The sequence below is a fragment of the Leptinotarsa decemlineata genome, unplaced genomic scaffold (genome assembly GCF_025532065.1).
Source record: "Leptinotarsa decemlineata unplaced genomic scaffold, Ldec_3_MD MMD2_tig00026358_RagTag_RagTag, whole genome shotgun sequence".
Taxonomy (NCBI): domain Eukaryota; kingdom Metazoa; phylum Arthropoda; class Insecta; order Coleoptera; family Chrysomelidae; genus Leptinotarsa; species Leptinotarsa decemlineata.
Window position 1 is genome coordinate 10,440,602 of NW_027412703.1, and position 17,697 is coordinate 10,458,298.

Sequence of the window (17,697 nt, forward strand, 5' to 3'; positions counted from 1 at the left end):
ACATTGTCCTTAACCTCTACACCAACGTAAGATATTGAAAGTAACTGTGAATGTTGGGTATTTACAGCGTTAGTTTTGTCGGGACCGAAATTGACTCATTTTATATACTTGGCCGCATTTTTTTGATTTACATAGAATGTTAGGGAAGTTGTAATCGTCATTATCATGTTGAAGATAGGAAAATATACTTAGATTTGGGAAATAATTAATATTTCATATGAAGATGTGAATGTGTGTGTAAGAGCGAGAGACGAGTGTGACGTAATCGGGGCAAAGTGAGATGGAGATGGTATCGAGGTTATACGCTGATAGAAGTGTGACCTGTACGGTCACGGAGTAGTTTTTGAAGTTGTTCAGATGATTTGTTATTATTTGATGTTTTTAATAGAGCTGTTCGGCTAAAATCATCCTTAAGCTCCGTGATCTGGCCACGGAGAAATTCATTGGAGTTCAATAGGTTGAATAAGTCCCTTTGACTAGCTAAGTCATCGGGGATTTCTCTGATGTTGAAAATATTGGTGAGATTTGGCAGCGGAACGAACGTAGTGGTTAGAGGGGGGTCTCAGAAGGTTCATGCTCGGGAGACGAGCCGGAGAAGGAAGGTGAAGGATTGGTATAAGGAATTTGGGTGCGTTTTTGATGGCGAGTTTGTCTCGCCATTATTAAAAGAGGTATACGACCTGTTGTTAGTTTGCTTTGATGATAATCCTGGATTTGGCAGCACCTCAGGGCTTCACTGAACTTCGCCTTTCGGATTAGGCTCTGGTGTCTCTATCGGAAGAGTTTGATTATAATAATCAGTGATTCCTCACGCAGGTAGAGAATACGAGGTAATCCTTTGGGTTCAGGTACACTCACTTCACTTCACTTGCACTTTTCACTTAAGCCGACCTTCACTCGATGAAAGCTGACACTAAGAATGGAAGGAATGGAAGCGATTATACTGTTGTAATGAACTTTTTTGTGTTGCTTCTTCGGACATTGTTTGATTCAAGAACTTTCTTGAGTTGCCAATACGTCTGTGGGGTCTTCTGAAGTGGCCCAATGAATACCTTGAAATGAATAAATTGTATGTAATAGCATCAACCAGTCTCAACTATGCCTCCCTTTCGAGAGAAATGGTGGTTGGATTCGTAACGGTTTTCTCTAAACCGACGTTTCCGTGTATATCATTATTTAGTGGAATAGGAGACTTCATTGGTGAATCATATTTGAAAAATTCCATTTCAATGTTTACCAAGAAAACACTTTTTGTCCAAACAACATGGTATTGTTTCGTGATTTTAGTAAATTTCCATTGATAATTACTTCATTTGGAAAAAATATGGAAACGTATTAATATTAAAGGAATACATTTTCCATGCCAAAAAAAATTTTGGCTTTCTACTTCTCTTTTTCTACTTCTCCATCCCAGTAGATTCATTTCATTCGTGACATAAAGTCATTAGATGCTACCAGTTAGGTACACTAATGATGGAGAGAAGACCCACTTTGTGATTGAATAAACCTTATGTTCAATTATTCTAATAACATTCTTCTTTGTTTTCAACTTTTCATTATTATATTCAACTGAAAAGATTTGAGGAAAATGCTTGTTATATATATTTTTTTTTCTGATAATGGTGCAAATTTCACCTGAACCTCACCTCATTTAACCTAAATATTTGAGAACCAACCGCTTCATTAGCATATATTTGTACTGTCTTAGGCGACTTTCGAAATTTATTTCAAATTACGAAATATATACAGGCCGTTTCTTTTTAGGTGATCCAACGATTCCTATGTCGGAAACGGTAAAAAAACGGTTTAATTGGACGAAAGTTTCCTATTTTCGGAAATTACAATAAGAATAATCTTTTTACAGATCGATAATATCCCAAAAACTAGTAACGTCGAATTTCGTCTTTTGGCTCTTCCGCCTCGATTTCGAATGATATGAAGTAAATCAGAGGAACTTTCAATACTGTTTCATATTTGTTATAATCTGATATAAACCAATTTGCGATGCAACGTTTCTTTCATTAGATTTCATCATCAACTTTATGTTGTGTCGGTAAACACATATATTGTAGTACCTAGCTGAGTGTTGAAAGTTGCTCTCCTTTTTTTTTCACATCCTCAATGAAAGCCGTAGAGCCAAAAAACGAAATTCGACCTGAAAAGAAGTGATTGTAGTTTCCAAGATAGAGAACTTTCATCCAATTTAACCGACCGAAATAGCAATAGCCAAATTAGATGAGCTCACATTAGGATTATACCAGGCATTCAAAAAATATTAAAGTATACAGGGTGTTATTTTTGAATTGAGGAAGTGGTACCAGCTTTCGGTATAACCGAAAGTGTTGGAAAAAGGTCTTCATTTTCATTCAATTAAGCATATTGAAAAAACTATATTTGCCGATTTTTCAAGATATGAATCCATTATTTCTTAAAATACGGCTAACCGACGGCGAGCTGAATATAGCACGCAAAATATTTCCTGATTTCTTCAAGATTAATTCTTGTATTCATATCACTAATTGTTTTCATATGTCCGACACACTCAGTGGAAATTTTGTTGTAGTTTTCTTCCAGAATATTTTATTCCATGATTTATATGTGAATGAATATATGATTGTGTTTTTATGTTTTACTCCCCAAAGCAATGCAATTTCAAATGAATTTCAATCGACTCAATCGATATCAAATGATATCTTGAAAATAATTCCATTCAAACCCCATATTCAAGAATACTTCATCAGTGAGTATATGTTTCATTGATAAACTACTTCACCATAGTGATTTTCTTTCAGATTGTTACGACCAATAAATCCCTAAAAAGTTCGATTTAATTATCATGAAATTGCACATATACCCATTTTTATAACTTTCGAAAACTTTATATTATCTAAGCGTGTTCATATAATATTAGCAATTCAACCCTGCTTCGTACGAGAAACAAACATCCAGTCCATTCCAATTATAACGAGCCATCCAGGAAGGTCATTTGATATCGAGACTGAAAAAATCGTGCAACACTCAACTTCACTTTTCAGTGTGGCACATTACCTTATCAGTCTTTCCCTGTCCACAACATTCAAATGGGAGAAATAGTCGAGTGACACTTCATTTGAAAGGATATATATATATATATATATATATATATATATATATATATATATATATATATATATATATATATATACATATATATATATCCAAGAAAGTGGCAAACACTTGGCTGCACCATACTGATGATGGGCCAAAGATATATATATATATATATATATATATATATATATATATATATATATATATAACTTCAAAGTGAGTACTATTGAATGATAATAATGGAAATGATGTCTTGAAATACAAAATATGGTTCTAAATTTCATTACCTATAATTTCTGTATGATTCTTTCGTTCATTTCTGTCAAGAGCGAATGAAAAGGTGGGGTTTTACTATGAACATGAAAAATTTGCAAGGGCCACAGCTCGTTTTTTTGACAAGAACAGACCGGCAGGAATGTAAGATAAATATGATTTGATGATTTGATTGCCACATACATTCATTTGAACTGGTAACTTTGATAACAAGACAACGTGTCCGTTCAGGAATAGTCAATAACGAAGGCAATAATGTTGCAGTACAAGGCCATGTTATTTTAATGAAAAATACGTCCAAACATTTTCAGAATTCTTGATCGACACAAAATCCACCCTTGCAAAATGAATTTAATGAAAATGATTTCGACACAAGAGCCTGTGTGAGCCACGACATTTTTCAAAATGGAGAAACTATCAAATCATCTAAAGAAACAATTCGAGGCCAGTCTTCCCTTGCCTACACAGTAGGTTCATAGACTGACACAAAACAATTACTTTCCTGGCTAATATCACGAAGGAGGTTGAACGAATTGTTCCTTTAGATGATTTGATTTATAGTCAGTCTTCAAGTATGCCCACTTACTATAGGTAATATTTATTTCCTTATACGAGGATTTGGGCCATTTGGATATGCGATTCAGCTTCGTTCGAAATGATACTCTGAAAGAATTTGATTTTCAATTATGGAAAATCATTGGCTTCGTGTTGATGTGGGGTACTACCTTGCACTGAAGAGAGGCCAAATAACCCGAAACCGGTCTGATTTCAACAGTTGTATCGCCAAAAGCATAAGCAGGAATTTGTTTCTTTAGATGATTTGATTTAAAGGAACTATATCAATGATTGAAATATATGCCAATGAAGTACAATTTTATAATAATAGAAAAATTAAGAAGTTTCTAACAATAAACATCTTTAATGAATAATATCGAAAATCTACGAGCAAATATGATTCTTCAATTCATATTTTTTTGTACGAATTTCTTATGAATGTGTAATTGTGATCTCAACATCATTTTTTGTTTCAGGTTTTATTAAGCCGCTAAGCGTTTAATCAAGCTACTGCCACCACATCAAATATCTTCGAGTTATGGCTTGGGCCTTATAGGTTCAGTTGACGTTTTTGAATCTACTGGCCTGTTAAGTCCCAAGTTATAATTTGATAAAGCAACTTCAGATACCGAAACCAATCATACTAGTATGGATGAAATCATGAGTAATTTTGGGGTTTCTTAGCGGCATTTGCCAGTTTTTAGATTGCAATGCCCTTGGAAATCCCAAATATGCTCGTAATATATAAATATAGAAATATCATTGAAATCAATATAAAGAAGTGCAACTCCGATGGATACATTCAATGGAATCAAATTGAGAGCCATCAGATGAAGCTGGACGGTGATAAAACTACTACTGGAGAGGGATCTAGACGAACTACTCAAAATGGAACAGTTCATATTATTCAGAAATGATTTCGATTATGTTAGCTAAAACATTCAATTTAGTTCTCATTTATTCCACTGGAGTCCTGCTCATTAATATGATATGTTAAAATAAAATGTAATGTAGAAACTCTTCAACTTTATAGTACTTACACTCAGAACAAATACTGTTTTTCCACAAATCAATATCAATGACGTGAATAATTAGTGTACAACTCTGATACATAGGAAAACTCATGTGAACACAAGTGATGTCAACATTTCAAATGAATACGCGTCTCTTCCAAATTTTTACTTGTATAAAACATGACAGGTTGAGAATCAGAAATATGAGGTCACTGAAAATAGAATTCTAAATAAACTTGAATCACCGTCCAGCTCGGTTTTTTTAAAGATCATTGATACGCCTTTATAGTGTATCTACGCACTTCTTCGTAAAAGTGGTTCATCGTGATTGCTCAGTGAATCCATCATTTCATGTAAGCACATAAGTTTGAAGATATCACAACGCCTTTTGGTTAAGTATTCACACTTCAATATCCTATACTCAACTATACTATACAATCAGTTTATTTCGATTTCTTTTACTACTGTCACAGTGTCCAAAATGAAAATAAATTATCGGTACTAAACGCAATTTTTAATGACAGATGACTATGTTATTTTCTCTACTTACGAGTATAATATCCTTTCTGGAATGATCGTCGTACCGTTCGTCATCCTCTCCAGAATGATCCGTTCTACCTGCAGTAATTACTAGAAACACGAAAGGTAACATGCTTTCCATTTGTTGTTAGGACCAAACTTGTCCACATTTTCCACTCGCAGAATTTCTTCCTTCTCGAAGAGCTCTTCAGTACGTGAACAACTAATGGTTTGCTCCTTGGAATGCGATAAACCAAGTTTTTTACCAAGTAGGGATATATGTTCAAAATATGTTCAAAATATATGTTTCACAGCAATCACAGCATCTCCTCATTTGAACTCAATTTCCGTATCATTTGTTTTTTTCCTCATTTACTTCATTTACTTCCAGTCGTTCTCTAATTCCCTCCCTGAACTCGATATGCCTTTTATAATATTCAATTCAATTCCAATTCAATTCAATTTATTCAATTCAGGTAATTGGAAATACATTTTTACATTTTGGTCAATATTTTTTTACATTTTGTTTAATATGATTCCTCCAGTGATAGTTTCAGTTAGGCAACTTAATGCCTGTCTTCTGAAAGTTATCTTTTGAAGGATCATACTCCTATTCTAATAATATATCGTGGAACAGAGATAAGATTAGTTGTACATAAAATGTGTCCGATTTATTTGTTTTCTACACATCTTAGACTTTTATAATGCTTGAGTATGAAAGGAGTGGAACAATTGACAGAATAATATTCCTGTTCAAAACACGCGTATAGTTTACAACCTATGGATGTTTTTTTAAGGTTTAGTAATTGGGAAATTATTGTTTACTTACAATATATTAAAAATGTTGTGATTTTCCATTGAAAAATGTTTTACTTCTTATGGCACTTTTTAGTTTTTAGTTTTTTATATCATTCGGGAGAAGGTTACATAATTTGGGTCCATAAAAATAAACTGATTTTTGAGTCAAAGTTTCATGCATTAAGGGAACTGTAAATTGTGTATTTGTAACACCTCTTGTTGTTCGGGAATTTTGTAGCAAAAATTTTTGACAATTCGTTTGAGACCACATTAAGCAACGATAAATGTGAAGAGATCTTACATTGAATATTTTTGTTTCCTCATACAAAAGATTCATAGACTAGTTTCTGTTTTTCTTCAGAACTATTCTTTAAAATGTGTTTTGTGCACTTTGTAAAGTTTTTATTGTTGAAATAAAAATGCCCCCCGAAGAGAGAATGCAGTATCTTATAATTGATTCTACCATAGAAGTATAAAGGGTTATTACATTTTTTTGTTTAATATATCTGAAAGAGTGTAGAATCTATTCATGAATGATCTTACCCTTCTTGTGACGTAAGTAATATGTACGTGCCATCTAAGGTGTTTGTCAACAATGACTCCAAGGTATTTAGTAGAATCAGTTCTCTCCAGAGATGGGCATGTGCATACTATTGGTGCCAAACATACGCGATTATGTAACTTCAAAACCCCTGTAGTTGGTTGACCAAGGTCAGTTGGAGATAATGACACATATTTAGTTTTTTTTATGTTTAGGCTCACCAGATGATAGTCCATCCACTTTTTAATTTTTTGATGCCGTATGGTAATCTTGGTCCCAAGATTTCTCTGTGAAAACTAAAACCATATCATCAGCATAGCAAACAAAATGTCCTTGAAAATCTTGAATCCTAGCTAAGTTGTTGATGTACACTAGGAACACTATTGGACACAGTACTGTCCACTGTGGAGCACCAACAGTGATATTAAGTGATTCACTTACTGCATCTCCTACTTTAACGTTCTATTAGATCCAGTGCCTGTCCTCTTATACCGTTGTTCTGGAGTTTCTCTATTAGTACATTATGTGGTATTGTGTCAAAGGCCTTCACTATGTATAGAAATATTGCCAAGCATTTGGCAGATCTATCCATGTCGGTAATAATTTTATGAAGGTGGTCATTCATAGCAATTTCGGTATTGGAATTTTTAATAAATCCAAATTGTCTATCGTTAATAATGTTATTTTTCTCAAAAAACGAGATGAGTCTTTTTCAAGAGATTGTTCAAATAGTTTTGAAAAATTATTAACTTGAGATATTGGTCTCTAATTATGTAGTAAACTCGGGTTACCTGATTTGAAAATAGCTGTAACTATAGACTCTTCCATTGCTGTGGAATAATTCTTGTTGAGTAGCATGAATTTATAATATATACTGAAGGTTCCAAAATGTGGTTTATGGTCTTTATGGTTTCAGAAGATATTTGGTCTGGATCGGGAGAATACTTATTTTTCAGCGGTGAGATTAAGCAAATTATTTCATTTACAGTGCCGGGCTCTAGAAACGAAGTGGATTGCACTGCAATATCATTCAAAAATTCCCTAGGTAAAGTACTTTTTGCAATTTTTTCTGATTTCTACTTATATTAGTGAAGAAATTGTTGAAAAGTGCTGCGTTCGTATTATTTTCTGTGATGGTTATGTTATTCTCGTCAGTAAATATATTATTTTCAATTTGGTTTTTTTTAGATTTATTTTGAGTTATTTCATTTATTACTTCCCATATTTTTTTATAGTTTCCTTTTGCTTCATGAATTTTATTTTTATAAAAGTCCTTTTTAGTTTTTCTCAGTAGGTCATTAAGTTTATTTCTATAAGGGATGTGCGATATGATTCAAAAAAAACTTATCTTGTACAATACTATACTAGTTCCATAATTTAAAATGTAGCGGAAAAGTTTGTTGAGATCTTCAAAAGATTTCAATAATACAATTTTATTGTTCATTTCAACATACATGTTCCCTTCATTTGTCCATGATATTTTCAGACCCACTTTCTCGATAGTTTTATTAAGTAGAGATACTCTATGTTGTGTCAGGTATTCTCTAATGATTATCCCTGTTCCTTTTAGCATTTTTTGCATCATCATTATATTGATATTACTTTCTTCAGAAAATATTCAACTTTAATCTTAGTCAAGTCAGTTAGAGCTTGATGAATTTGATAATTTACTCCGCAACACGACGGAATATGTTACAATCATTTCAATAACGATTCATGGCTCCAAGCAACGCTTCCTGTAAACCTTGGCGGACTAGGGCTACGCTCGGCTTCTTCCGTAGCTTTACCAGCTTTTCTATCATCAGTCAATAGTGTTTCTGATCTTATCGATTCAATTCCTTCCTTCCATATTTATCAACATCCAAGACGTTTTTTATGCTGAAGGTGAATCACTTTCGCACGCCGCAAGTAATATTGCTTCTCCTAAAGATAGAAGGAAAATACGAAGTGCATGGGACCGACCTTTTCTGAACATTATAACTGATAAACTTCTGAAATCTACAAGTGTATACGATAAGGCTCGTCTGAAAGCAGCAATGATCAAGGAAACGGGTGCTTGGCTGAATACTTTACCTGTTGCATCTCTTGGAACACTATTAGACGATGAATCTTTCAGAATAGTAGTAGGACTTAGGATGGGTTCATTTATTTGTGTGCCTCATACTTGTATTTGCGGTAGTATAGTTGATGAGAAAGGTACACATGGTTTGAGTTGAAAGAAAAGTGCAGGGCGTACATCTCGACATCACCAAGTGAACTTCATATTGAAAAGAGCTATGTTGGCTGATGTTCCTGCAATTCTGGAACCCCTAGGTACCAGTCGAGATGATGATAAACGACCAGATGATATGTCTCTCATACCATGGAAATACGGTAAACCTGTGGTATGGGACTTCACTTGCGTCACAACGGTCGCGACTTCCCATCTAACCGGAAGTTCGAAGTCTGCTGGAACTGCAGCATTGCCTGGCGAGAAATTGAAAAGAAAAAAATACCAACATTTTGGTAACAACTATCTGTTAAATCCAGTAGCGATTGAAACTTTTGGTGTTTATGGCCCGGAGAGTTTGTTATTCGTTCATGAACTCCGAAGGAGAATAGGCCAAGCAACGAAAGATCACCGTTCTACATCTTTTTTGATAGAAAGAATTAGTATTGCTATTCAACGTGGCAATGCTGCTTCGGTCCTTGGAACTATTCCTCCTTCACATAATTTTGATGAGATCATGCATTGCTCTAATTTCAGTATGGAACTGAAATCTCTTCGAAACAAGCCGAGATAAGTGGATATTCATCAGTCTCCTATCAAGGTTAATTCACAAGTGATTGATCCACCTTCTTCTTTTTCAGTGCGGTCAATGGACTTAGGTCATTCTTGCCCCCCAAATATGAGTTGCAGTCCTCGTAGTTCTGGTTCCCTTTCAGTGGAAGAGCTTCATAAAGCAAGAGCCGAATCGATCCCTCTACGAAACACTTCTTCACTTGGAAGGATCGATCGCAGCTTGAGACATAGTTCTTATGGAGATTTTGTGAAACATGTTCTTCCTTACAAATCAGTAGAGAGTTGGTCTGAAAGTCTAGAGAAGAAAATTGAATTGGATAATTTACGGAACACTTGCTACATGTATAGCATTTTACGTGTTGTTCATGACGAAGAATTTCAAGAACGAGGTTTTAAAGATGAACGAGAACGAGAATGTTTCCTACTTATTCATCAAACTTAAACACCTGTTCATGCAGCTGCAGTTTCGTAAGAATGTATCATCTTTCCCTCCAACCGATTTCCTGGAGTCTTTGAAGTGTACTAGATACTCAGGACAACAAGAGGATTGTTCCGAATTCTTGGGGTTCTTGTTGAATACTCTTCGTGAGCAAAACAATAGCAAAATCAATACTCCTGACCGCTCTGTTTATTCATTCTTATGAACAAAAAATTTTGTAATTGAAGGGTTCAAAACCGTCACTATTATTAAATTAAAAATTAATATATAGAGTTTTGTAGGGAAACATTTTTGGGTGTGTTTTTACTAATTCGAATAAAAACAACTAAAAATTTAACATTATTATTCTTCGGTCATACAACCTCTAGCGGTCGGTAGCCTGTTGGTTAGCGTGGGTGGTTCGTTCTACTCATTCAATCAATCACAATGTGAGGATTAGTCAGATTCAAACTATGGGATTTTAGATTTTCACTGCATGTCGTCTGACCCGTGCTAGAAATCGTACGTAACGGGTTAGACCCAGTTAATCCTCAGCTCGCATAAGCCTCGAGTTCTGAGGGTTGTCATTCATGGAAAAATGGATGTCAACAGATTTTTATAGAATGTAGTATACTGAAGACCAATGAGCAAATTCCACTTTTCTATTTAAAGATATAGATGACCCGTGATTGCTTTAAAGGAAAAGATCAATCCGGAAAAATATCATTTTGCAAAAATTGTGTCTAGGTACACTAACGGGAAGAATATACGGTGTTCGGATTGATTGTTCAATTGTTTTGGGTTCAGATGATTCAGAATTGTGCCGCCGATACCGGAGGAAAAATTTTCACCATTATTCTCTTGAATTTATGGTATGTTGAAGTGTACTCATCACAAAATTTTCTCAAGTCAATATTTACGGAAATACTGTGGATTATGATACATTTTTTCGATTTATTTCTATATACATACCCATATCAAATACGAAGATTATCGAGTGTCTCGATACTGATAAAGAAGTTATTGATCGGACATAGTACTCAAGAAAGTGGCAAACCATAGACACGTGTTTCGGGGTATGGTGTAGCCAATTGTGAGGATGGGCAACACTTGGTTACCAGAAGAAAGAAATACAAATCCAGGGAGCCACCAGCAGCAGCCAGCCTTACACTTGGCTGCACCATACTGATGATGAGTCAAAAATCCCGAATTACGTGTCTATGGTTTGCCACTTTCTTGAGTGCTATGTCCGATTAATAACTTCTTTATCTAGTTATATCGATACATCGGATGTCACGCAGGTAACTATAGCTGCCTCCGTGGTGATTTTGATAGTTTTCTTGAAAACACAAGATCTATTACCTGAAACCACAAATATGCGGCTGGCTCCTGCTAGTGGCTAGTGGCTAGTGGCTCCGTGCATTTGTATTTCTTTCTTCTGGTAAACAAGTGTTGCCCATCCTTACACTTGGCCGCTCCATGCTGATGATGAGCCAAAAAGCCCGAAATACGTGTCTATGGTTTGCCACTTTCTTGAGTGCTATGTCCGATTAATAACTTCCCTATGTATACCCATATCTATACAAAATATTCAATTATTAAAGGAATCACCTGAAATTCAAGAAATGGTCAGCTTGCCCGATGGCACTTATTGACCCTCTCGTCCAGAGCCACGTATACAATGTTACTGATTTTACTATACTGATTTTTACTATAATTTAATAATGCTCTTTAATTCCATATTGGATGCACAACTTGCCAATTGAAAACCAATGCAAACAGGTTGTGCCGGTCGAGCCCCATAAATGTAGGTACCTATAATCTTGAGATTCAAGAGTAGAGAATGCATCTTTCCACCAACAATCAAAACAACCATTTTAACAGAGTAGGTAGTCTAGATGTAGTCAACGGAGATCGAAGAGAAAATCTCGATATTTCATCAGTTTTTCTTCCTCTTTTCGGACGATATTCGCCTCACCTAAAATTGAAAACTCTGAGCAACTAAGATCCACCTTCACCAATTTGTTAACCAGGTGAAAATTATAATTTAATAAATAAAATTTGTTTGTGAACGTGTACCAATAGGGTTGCCGCAAAAAATTTTCATGTCTCCATGTCTCGTCAGTCAATACCGTAGAAGTGTTGAAGAAAGTAATGGAGCATTGGAATGATTGCATATGCCGTTAGGTTGAATTTGAAAACGCAAATGCTCGATATCGATTTAAAATTAATTTTCTGGCCTACGACCGGCAATCCGCTCGATATGCCAAAAGTAAATTCATTTTGACTCATGAATATCGCGACGGACCCTGCACCTTGCGTTATGAGCTTTTGTGTCCATCATTATTATAAGTATTACCCAAAGATTACTATTTTCAAACACCACATTGACCAAATTGACCAAATTAGTAGAGTGGAAAGAATAAAAATGAAGAAGGCTTCGAGAAATCCTAATCTAAATTATAGTCACTGTTATAATTAGATAATTAGATACCAGTGACTCATTTTCAGAGGCTCTATTTTTTTATCAGATCTATTTCACTCAAAGAAATAATTTTTAAGAAATATGAAGGAGCTAGTTGTTCAATGTAGAATAAACTGTTATTGGGCAATAAATTATTGCACACGTTAGAAGTTGTGGGATATTAAAAACTGTTTGTTCTTTATATCTCCTTTTCCGTTTTCAAAACTTGCATCTCTCATTTTCCAGTCTTATAAAATAATGAAAAATTAAAAAGAGACGAATAAAAATTGGAAAATTCAAATAGTTTTAAAGTTATGAATACAACATTTTCTGTATTACTCTCCATTACATTTTCCATATTATATTTACTTTCTTTAAAATTATTCAAAGAAAATGATGCTTACCGACCCTGATTAATGTTACGTTTGTGTAATATGAGGGCAAGTTTGAAATCCAATTGAACACGATCTGTACTTATAGTTCAAGTAAAATATATAGTGCCCCCTACCTTCCAGCAGTTCCCCTTCAATAACACACACAACGGCGGTACTCATCGCTACATTCTGTTGGTCACCGTAACATGACTTCAAATTTAATTTGATGACTCTTCAGCCAATCATAAAACGCGGTTAGTGAAAATTATCCAATACAAACCGCCAATTCTTCAGTCCACGTGGACTAATTCGTTGCGGCATAATTACTTTGGTTTTTGAGGCCTTTGACTTCGCCGACACCTTTAAGATTACTATATCGGTTACTTCGACTATATCAAATATTACTAGGAATCAGGCAACCAGTTATACAGATAAATTAATACATTAGAAATGTCTTATAATGAAAATGACAATATTTTTTCTACTTCCTCAACGACATTTTTGTTTATTCTTATATTCTTATTCTATTGAAACTACTTTTTGCACACTATCAAATGAAGGTGATCAGATGAGTGTCATTAACGACACCCCCATTTGATGAGCCCTAACATTGAAGGTGATAGTTTACCCAGAAGAATTAAAAAGCTCCAAGTTAGTTGAAAGACTTAGTTATAGTCATCTCCTTATGAAGCTAACGTGGTTAGGCAGCTACCACCATCAATCTACCAAAAGAGGAATTATAAAGACCAGGGCCGTCGCCATGGGGGGACGGGGGGAGCCTCCCCCCCTGCTTTTTCGACTTGAGAAAAAGTTGGGAAATTTTGGGCCGTGAAGATAGAAAAAATAATAGTAATAAAAATTTTTAAAAATTAAAAAAATAAAAATGAGAGAAAAGAAAGGGAGAGGTGCTAAGAAAAGGGAAAGAACCAGGAGAAGGTTGGGATTTCCCAACATGCATAACTTGGAGATCCCATACTTTGAAATTCTGAGTTGTTTGAAAACTTCAAAAAAGTTCAATTTCTCCCAAGTAAGAGAACAGTCCTGAACAGTCCACAAGTTTGAAGTGACAGTTTTAAAAAATTCCCAACTTTTCGCTGTTTTTTCGACTTGGAAAAGTTGGGAAATTTCGGGCCGTGAAGATATAAAAAATAATAGTGGAAAACAATAAGCACAATATTAAAGTGTTGTTTCCTTTCATTTGTATTGAATATTCCTATACATGGTGGATATGGTGGAAGAACAAGGACCTTGGTCCAAAGTAGAATAATTCCCATTATTATTTTTATATTTACCAAAATTTATTTTTGTTTGTGCATAACCTAACGGGCATAAGCATTCAGCCAATCTTTGGATAGATAAGCAAGAAAATTAATATATTATAGTATAAACTAATCTCTTGGCTTTCATTTTTTCAAACGTTGGGAAATTTTGAGAAAATTTAGATTTCCTCTCCCCCTGGTATTTCTTTTCGCTACTCCAAACTGATGGTGGAAGGGATTTTGGCATTTGTTTGATGAAATTGTAGATAATGAAAAAAAATTTTCGAATTCAAGTTTTTTCCGATTTTTTGCATTTTCTGAGAATATTTACTATCGTAATGTACCTATAATTTTTACACCATCAGAAAGTAGAGATTTCAACGAACAAAAACCACACCGACTTTTTTTGAAAAAACCTGATATTTTGAAGCGAGAATTTTCGATTGAAAATTATGGTGCTTTCTTGATATAAGTCAAAATAATGTGAAAAAATAAATATCTTGAATCAAATAAATTAAAGTCTATTTGGGACCTAAAAAAGTGAGTTTTCGCCAAATTTCGTAAAAATTTTTTTAAAGATAAAAATAAAAAACTACAAACTTGGTTGTTTGAATTTTTCACATAAATTTTGAGGTTATGTGAAAAAATTGTAAATACAAAAGTTGTAGTTCTTTCTGTTGCCTACAACTTTTCCATTTAACTTTTTTCCATAGAACTTGTAGTTTTGCAGGAAATCGAAAAAAACCATTTTTCACCCTTAAAAACTCATCCCCTCCCACTTCCCGAACTCAGATCTCCGTAATTTATTTTTCCTCTCATTTTTATCATATTCTTCTCCTTTTCTAATGGGTTCCCCCTTCTATTTTTTTCACTTTTTACCATTTTTGAAGGCTTCTGCCCTGATTTTCTCGAGCCAGAGGTCCCAATTCTACCTATCAAGATTATTCTTGTCTTCAGGTATACAAAGCTGCTACCTATAAACAAAAAATTTTAAACTTTAATATCATGAGTACTTTCATTTGACTTATACCTCCTAAAGCATATATGATTTTCAAAAAAATATATTTTCTTTGATGTATGAAGGCACGTACCACATGCTTCTCTCTTGTAACAATTATACTGATTCTCGACTATGATAATTGCCAGGGGAGTAGTTGTTTTCTAACCTACTCTGTAGGATAATGGACCTACAGGGTAGGTTAATGGATTGGCGTGAACGAAATGTTCTTTTAGATAATTTGATTTACTGCCAGTCTTCATGTATGCCCCCTTACTATATGTGTAGCATTCATATGTTTTGTGATACTTACTAAGAAGCATATGCTGCTGTAATATTTCTCAGAGACGTATGTATTAAATTGATTTCAGCATCAAACAGAATCGCACCTTTGAAAAAATTAACCATTACACAAATGAAATTACTTACAGCTATTATAGAAGCAACTTCAATAATGAAGTTAGTACTGACTGACATGACGAATGAAGATGTACAAGTCTATTTTTGGATCGATTCAACCACCATATTGAATTGTATGAGAGAAACAATGATTAGGGGTTTGAAGCAAAGTATATATGATTTTAGACTTTCCTTTAGAGCAGGGGTCTCCAAACTACGGCCCGCGGGCCAAATCCGGCCCGCCAGTGTCATCAATCCGGCCCGCGACAGCCAATGATTTACTGTCATCAATCTGGCCCGCGACAGCCAATGATTACCTAATTGTTGTTACTATTGCTGTGATTAGTTTAAGAAGAAAACACAAAATGATAATTACTCGGTTTTATTTACTTGCAAGGTAAAACTTAACGACAGAAGTGATGACAAAGAAAACTTAACTTAAGCATCTACGTTTAAGCATATTAATAACAAATAATTGAAATGAATCACAGTAAAACAAAAACACTAATGAGATTTATGTAATTGTGATTTTCCACCGACAATACTTTGTAGTTGTGGATCAATTTTACTTGTACCAATTATTAAAAGAAATTTGAGATGCTCATCGGTTAATTGAGATCTGTAAACATTCTTTGTGTACTTCATCTTGGAAAACGTTTTCTCAAACAAGTAAGTAGTGCCAAAAACAGAAATCAACCCACTAGCAAATTTATGCAAACTATCAAATTGTTCCAGTGGAAGTCTCTTTATAAAATTCCAACAAAGATGAATTTTGATATTTGTTCTTAAGCATATCACTGCACCGTAAATCAATAATTTCCATTTGTACTTCCGGAGCCAGGGTTTCAATGTCAGAATCAAAAGGATTTTGATAAAGCTTAATTTCTTTCGCAATGACATCAAAATCTGAAAAACGAGTATCAAAATTTATCTTCAAAGCACTCAAAGTTCCGATTGCAAAATTGACGGGAAATTCAGTCTCTGTAGTGTGGCTGAATATTTCACATGTTTCAAAATGTGTGAAACATTTTTACGTAATTGCGATTGAAATAGTATTATTTTCTGCCTGAAGGATTTGATATTGGTGTATAAATCAGGGAGAAGCTGATTTTCTCCTTGCAATCTCAAATTCAGTTCGTTCATATGATTTGTCAAATCGACATAGAAGGCTAACTTCCACATCCATTCACTATTTTCTAAATCGGCAAAAGGGCGCTGCTTCTCATTTAAAAAAATTTCGATCTCTGCTCGAAGTTCAAAAAAGCGCTTAGGGACTTTTCCGCAACTAAGCCAGCGTACGGCAGTATGATATGATAAATCATTTTCTCCAAACGTTTGAATAAACTCGCGGAATTGTCGATGATTCAGCCCAAAGGATCTGATGAAGTTAACAACTGATATGACTGGATTTAGAACTTCAGACATATCCAAACATTTCCGCACAAGGACTGTTGATGAATGATACAATGTAAGACTAATGGTTTTGAACCACCATCATTTTCTACAGCCTATGACACAAGTGCAACCACTCCTTTCTTTTTACCATACATATCTTTGCCTCCATCAGTTGTTATAGATTTCAAATTTCTCCATCGAAGGTTCTTTTTATTAATGGCATTTTCAACTCCCTTAAAAATATCTGCCCCAGTTGTCGTGCTATGAATACTATCAATATCAAGAAGTTCTTCATACACTTCATAGCTTTTATCTACTCCGCGAATAAAAATCAACACCTGAGCAGTATCTGACACATCCAATGCTAGAGAAAACCACTCATGATGTCCATTTTTGTCAGACAGTTGAGATGATATATTTTCTGCGATGTCTTGCACCCTCCGAGCCACGGTGTTTGCTGACAAACTGACACTTTCAAATAAATTTACCTTTTCGGGGCATATTTCTTCGGCTACTGCAATCAAGCATTCTTTTATCATTTCTCCATCGGTGAATGGTTTGCCACGTTTTCCGATTTCAAGAGCCACACGAAAGCTGGCGCGAGTTGCAGACTCTTGTTCAGTATTCGCTTTGGTAAACAAAGATTGCTGCGATTTGAGTCCGTGTTTCAAAGCTTCAAATTTTTCCTTCCGCAAACTTCCTGTATACTTGGAGTAACTTTGAAGATGTTTCGATTCATAGTGTCGTTTAATGTTATAGTCTTTGAGAATAGCTATGGTTTCATTACAAATTAAACATAGCGCCTTATTACTGGACTCAA